Source organism: Meles meles, unplaced genomic scaffold, assembly GCF_922984935.1.
Source record: "Meles meles unplaced genomic scaffold, mMelMel3.1 paternal haplotype, whole genome shotgun sequence".
Taxonomy (NCBI): Eukaryota; Metazoa; Chordata; class Mammalia; order Carnivora; family Mustelidae; genus Meles; species Meles meles.
The window spans coordinates 274503-280981 of NW_025721212.1; positions in this window are offsets into that span (position 1 = coordinate 274503).

Below are 6479 nucleotides of genomic sequence, written 5' to 3' on the forward strand. Positions count from 1 at the left end.
CAGGCCCTTACGCTTCCCGGGGTGGGGTCCTTAGCTCTGGGAGAGCTGTCTCCAGGCAGATCAAGACCCCTGATGTGGCCCGATGGCAGGTGTCCCCCATGCCTGCCCCCGGCCCCATAGAGTCCTTGGAGAAGACCCTCCCACACTCCCCTTTCCTGGGGAGCTCTCGCCTCTGCAGCCTCCCTGGTATCTTCACGGTGAAGGCCAGATGGCTTTTTGACCCCGGGGGGGCCCTCCTGGTCCTTTACCTCCTGGTTGTAAAGGCAGGGAAAATGCCCCCGCTGCCCCCTACCCCACACCCTCTTGGGTCTTTGGGACCCGTGGCTTTTGGAGCAGGAGTAGATATGCTAGGACATCCTTCAGATGTCCTAAAGTCCCGGGTCGGGGGGGGGGGGGCGGTCGCCTTGGGAAGAGGCCAGGGGCTTGGCAGGAGGGCAGCTGGGTGGGACCGAGTCCTGGGGGCAGCTGCCCGTGCAGTTGTTTCTTCTGTTTGTTCTGTTGACCTGCGGCCCTGTGCCCATCACCCTCCTTTAAGCAAAAGTCCTCTTCCTGTTCCCCTTGTCCCCACCCCGTTCCCCACGAAAATAAGCTATCATCGTTGTGTTTGCAATCTATGGATTAGAGGTTTAAGTATTTATTATTGGTTAATTATTATTATTATGATTGATTATGTAAACTTGCCTTCTGTCTGTCTATCGCGTTGGGTTTCTGAGGTGACCCTGGGTGTGGAGGATGCACTGGTCCCCACCTCCGCGCCCCACCCCTGTGCTGTCCAGGAGACAGTGGTCTGGGGCCACTGGTTGGGCCCCAAACTCTGGAGGCAGGTCCCACAGCCCCTGTCCTTTCCTCTCTCTGCCCTCTGCCCTTTCTCTCGGGCCGCCAGCATCTCTTGTGACTTCGGTCGTGGAGTGTGGGGGGCTCTTGCTCTTGAGACACTGGTCACCCCAAAGTGAGCAGCTGCAATGTGGGGGGAGGTCCTGTCCTGGCCACCCCCTCTCCTGTCCTGGGGGGGGGACAGGGCCCTGGCACGAGCCACTCCCCAGTCACTTCCACACACTGCCTGAGGCAGGGCGGGGCCGGGCCCCAGCCCTACCACCCTCTCGCCCTGCCCCTGGCCCTGGCATTGGGGGTCACCCCAGAATGGACCCCGCCCCCTCCTACCACTTGCTGGAAGGTCCAGCGGAGGGGAGGTGGCAGGGTCCCCCCACCCCGGCACAGCTCCCGGTCTCTCCGGACTGGGCGGCCGCTCCGGCCCCAGAACCCCTCCCCAGTGCGGCCACACTCTGCTCCCTGTCCTGTCCCCTTCTTTTGTATTTGAAAACAACGTGTTGTAATAAATCCTGACATGGACGTTTTCTCCGTGCCTCTGGCTGCCTCTTTCTTCAGGCTGGTGGGTGGGTGGGGTGGAGAGCGTGGGGCAGCGGCCCTGCAGGCTTCCTGAGGCCAGGAGGCTGGGCCGGCGGGCCCACACGACCGAGCCAACTTCCGCAGGACTCAGGGCCCGGGACCGAGGGCAGGTGAGGCAGGGTGGGGGAGGCCTGCGTGGGGAAGGGGCCCCGGCCGCATCCTCCAACGTGGAACACCCTTGTTCGTTGTCACATGCTGGTGAAAATTTACGAAGTTACAACTCTGTCCAATAAAAACGCGCCTTTGCCCCAGCCACCTCCCCAGCGTAAGCACGGACAGGCGCATCCCCGCACACCTCCACGTGCGCCGAACACGCCGGCCGACTTCTGCTCTCGTGTTTGCGACCGGCTTTCTCATTTCTTCCAGCCATCTGCTGCAAGAACACGGGGGCTACACGTGGCTACAAGGATCTAGGCTCAGAAGGGCATCTGGTGAAATACCGGGGGCTCGGCCACTGTTGTCCCCGCCCCTGGGTTCCTCGCCCTGGAGTCACCCTGCCCTGCCCGCCGACCTTCCCGTGGGGGCCGCGCACCGGCACCGGCACCGGCACGGACTCCTGCCAGAGCGGGCAGCCTGCAGGGCGCAGCACCCTGAGGGCGGGGCCGGGTTTAGTGTCCCCCCCACTGGTGTGGTGACAGCCACAGCTCGGAGCAGTCAGCGCTGCTCTCCTGGGACAGACTTTCAGACCGGACTCCTCCGGGTCACTCCGACGCTGGCTGTTACTATAGCGATGGCTCCTGCCCGCTGAGCTCATGGCGTACCAGGCCCGACCCCGGCACCCGGGCATTCCCCGGGACGGCTCTCTCCGGCTCCAGGGGGGCTGCCGGATGCGGCTCAGCCCCACGGCCCTCTAGCCAATGCCTCGGACCCTCCTTGGGGCCCTGGCCTGCTTCTTCCTGGGGACACTTCCCTAGGTCCACGTGGCAGGTGGGCCAAACGGGGGACAGGGCCAGACCTCTGCATGCGCGTGTGCGGGAGCTCGCATGCACGGGAGTGCCCACACACGCGTGCAGGCTGTGCACGTTCCAGGAGCCTGAGAGAGGAGCGGAAGCAGGAGACAGGCTCAGCGGGCCCCTCTCCGGGGCTGCGGCAGGAGGCAGGGTCCTCGAATCCAGCATCCCTGGGAGCCCTCAAGAGGCCGAACACTAGAAGCACTGGGCTGTCGCTAAAGCGGGTCTAATTTTAGCTCAAGAACATCTATTTATAGCTCTGGCAGCCCGGTGGAGTCCCTAAAGCCGGTGGGGAGGGAGGGGGGGGGTGGGGAGGGAGGGGGGGGGTGGGGGGGGCGGAAGAAAGCCGATGGCTGTCTCCAGCCCCGCCGTGGTGCCTCCTGGTCCCCCAGGCCCGGGAGCCCCTGCCCCTGTAGGAGGCAGGCTGGTGGTCACTCTCCCAGGACGACCGCAGGGGGCAGAAGGCCAAAGGACCCTGGGAGAGGTGGAAGGATGCACGTGAGGTGGGGGGAAGCCTTTTCCCAAGTTGCCCAGGCTCCGGAAGGTCACCTGGCCCAAGGGCGGAAGGAAGAAGGTGGTGAGGCCAGGCCCGCACACCCTCCGGCTGACCTCCACCTGCTCTCGACCACGTAGCCAGGCACCGTCCCAGGGGCTCTTCCATGAGCACTGGGCATCCTGCCTGCTTCTGCCTCTCGCTCTCCGGAACCCCTTGGTCAAGAGCTTTAGGCTCTCCGTGGGTCTCGAATGGGCGAGTACGTGGTCAGTAAAGGGTTGTTCTGGTCGGTCTGTCTGTGGGTAGTGATGCTGGGGATGCCTGGGCCGTCCCCTGCGCCCGCACTACGGGTGGAGGCCACCGGGCGCCTTTCCCCACGGGGCAGTGTCGTGGCTGGATGGGCCCCGGTGGTCCTTCTCACGATGACAGGACACAGGACACTCCTAAGCAAGAGCCGTCAGGGGGCTCTGCGGACGCTTCCTGACTCACAGGCCCTGGAGGGCGTACGCACATCGGGGGCCACAGGTCAAGGTCGCAGGGAGAGAGGAGAGGGAGGCAGCACGGACCTCGGTCTCTAACTCTTTGGGTTTGGGGGTGGGGGCTGAGGTTTCCAGAGTGGTTGCCAGGACCTTCTGGGGCGGAAGTGCTCGGTGGGGCAGCGGGGCTCTCTCCGTCTAGCTGGGTAGCAGGCAGTGTGTTTGGAGACGGCTGTCTTTGAAGGGCTGCCTCAGCAATCAGAAGCTTAATGCCAGGCATTTCCATTAGCAATCAGAAACGCTAATCTGCCAAGCACTTAGGCTTCAGGGCTGGCGGGGGTGGGGGGAGGGGGGCTGGGTTTCGTGGTTGAGCCCATGGGTGATTAGGGAGCGGATAGGCGGATCGCGGTGCATGGATGGGGGACGAGATGGCTGGCTGGGTGGACAGATTGTTGAGAGCGTAGACGTGTGGATAGACGAGTAACTGGGAGGCCGCTGGGCGGATGGGTTAGTGGTCGGTGGGTAGGTGGGTGGGCAGAGGGACGCTCCTGGATGGGTAAATGGGGAGAAGGCACGGAGGGAGGGGAGGAAGGTGGGTAAGTACTCGCATGGTCTGTAGTGCGCTTCTGCTCCTCGACCTGACATGACAGGCTTGGCTTACCTCCGTCCCAGCACCGGACCGTGTGGGGCACCCAGTCCTGCTGAGAGAAAGTGGTCAGCACGTGTTCACTCCATAAACCGCAGGCTCAGAGCTGGCGCCACTGCAGAGACCCAGTTAACCCTCTCCGAGGCCCAGGGAGACAACGGGCCCAGGATGGAGTCACCTGGGCTAAGCCCCCGCCCCCCCACCCCAGCAAAGCAAGACTTCACACCTCCCCTAACCACAGATTCAGCCACTCCCAGGAGTGGACTCCGTTCGGAATTTCCTGGTCAGCACCCGTGAGGTCACCTGCAGGATAAGATCCCAGCTTTCCCCAAGGGAAGGTGACCTTCCTGAAACAGTCCTGTCTTCCGGCTTGCTTGTCCTCTCCACCGCTCTGCCTGTAAACCCTTCCACTCTGCACGACTCCCCGGAGCCCCCTCCTACCTGCTAGGTGAGGTGCTGCCCAACTGATGAGTCTTGGAGTAAAGCCAATGGGTCTTCAAATGGATTCAGGTTTTGTTGTTTTTTTTTTTTTAAACAAGGGGAACTGACTTTGCAAGCTCCCTCAAAGCGGGGCAGAGTTGGGGCAGGCTCAGTTTCTGATCTCTGGGCTCTGCCCACCCTAGCTGAGCAGTCCCTGGAGGCGTCCTGGAAAGGACCAGCCTCAGGGGCCCCCCAGGCCCCTTCCAGCTCAGACGGAGACTCGAGGCTCAGACATGAGGGGGCATAGAGCCGGGGAAGCGCGAAGCCTCTGGCTCCCGGGAAGGCTCGGGCTGGCTTCTGAAGGCCAGGTTGGATCTGGGGGTCTGGGACGTGGGTAGCAAGGGGACACAGCAGCCCGAGTACAGAGAAATGTGGAGGTGGGCCGCACACGATGGGGTTCAGGCGGAAGCTGACCACCTCTGGCCAAGGTGAGGTCCAGTGGGAGGGGGGTGCCTGGCTCTGGATGACAGGGGGCTGAAAGGGGCCCTCTGTCCTGCTGAAAACCAGTCCTTCCTGCAAAGTCATGGAGCCTCCAAGTGTCTGACTGGCAGTTGAGTGTCCCGTTCTACAAAAAGGGGCGGAGCGGCTGGTGGGTGCAGCACAAACAGGAGCACGGCCGGCAGCGCCTCCCAGGGCGGCGGGTGGGAGCCAAGGTCCCCCTCCCCGGGGACAGGGCTCCTCCAGCTAACCCCCCAGAGTGATCCCATCCTTTTGTTGGGGGGCTGTGGTCTAGGCTAGCGAGGCAGTCCCAGGATCTATTCCCGGCCCTGGGGCTGGGGGTCTCCAGACACAAGGTCATCTCTGAAGGAGAGACCAGGCCCTGGCGATCGTGCTGGCAGCTTCGGGGAGGTGGGGGAAGGACAGAGGACACCAACCCAAGGACAGAACCAGAGCTGGGCTTGGTCAGGGAGAGGGCACCAGGCTGAGATGGGGTCGCTGTGCCCAGAGCCCTAAGAAGGTCTTGGTGGGCTGGGGGAAAGACAAACCTGCTCCCTCACCCAAACACACCCGGGCCACAGGGCAAACTGAGCTCAGGGGTGGGGCTTCGCTGGGAAGCCGCTCCGGCACCTCAAAGCAGATCTTCCAACGACCCCCGCCCTGTTCCCGGGGAATGCCAGGATGGGGGCCGGGAATGGGGTGATCTCAGGAAGGAAAGGGGTGGACGGAGAGGGGCTCCCTGAAGCCGGATAGGACCAGAGCAGATTGGGTTCCACAAGGGACCTTCATTCCAGAGGCAAGAGGTGGAGACCACGGTGGGCAGCCCTGGGCAGCCCTGTGGAAGCCTTCTCCCTGGCTCTCTGCAAATACCAAAGATGAGACCAGAGTGGCAAAGGCCCTTCTTCAGGGCAAGCCAGCGGGTTGTTCTGGGAACAGAAAGGAAAGATGCTTCCCCTCCCTGACCCCGGTCTTGAATTAGGGGGCTACCTCCCCTAACCCAGCTCCCGGGCTCCCTGGGCTCCTCTCCGGCTTCTGAGCCCCAGCCAGTGAGCGATCTGCCTGACCCAGTATGCGTGCATATGCGCGTGTGTGCGTGCGTGTGTGCATGCACACACACACACACACCTGGCACCAGGGACCCAAGAGGCCAGCTAGATGCCGGCTCAGAGCGGTGGTGGCACCCTTGGCATGGGGCCGGTCTAAGCCAGACTCAGCCTGACGCAATTGGCGGACGTTGCTATAAATAGCCAAGGAGAGCTTGAAATAGAAGTGGGTGAAGAGGAGGGGAAGAGGGCTGGACTCCTGGAGCCCGTGGAGAGGAGGGGAGGCCAGAGCACGGAAAACAAAGCCCTTGCGGGAGTGCCCAACCCCAACGAAGCCTGTCCAATATAGTGTTTGCTCACAGAAGCAGCTGCGGGAAGGGTGTAGTCAAGAACCCCGCTGGCCCAGTGCAGGGGCAGTGACTGAGGGCTGGAGGGCTGGCCCTTGACTAAGAGGGGTGGTGACACGTGCCCCCCCACAGTGCCCCCCCCCAGTCTCAGGTAGTGGGATGGCCCCTCCTTGGATGCCCAGCAGGGATGGGATTCTTG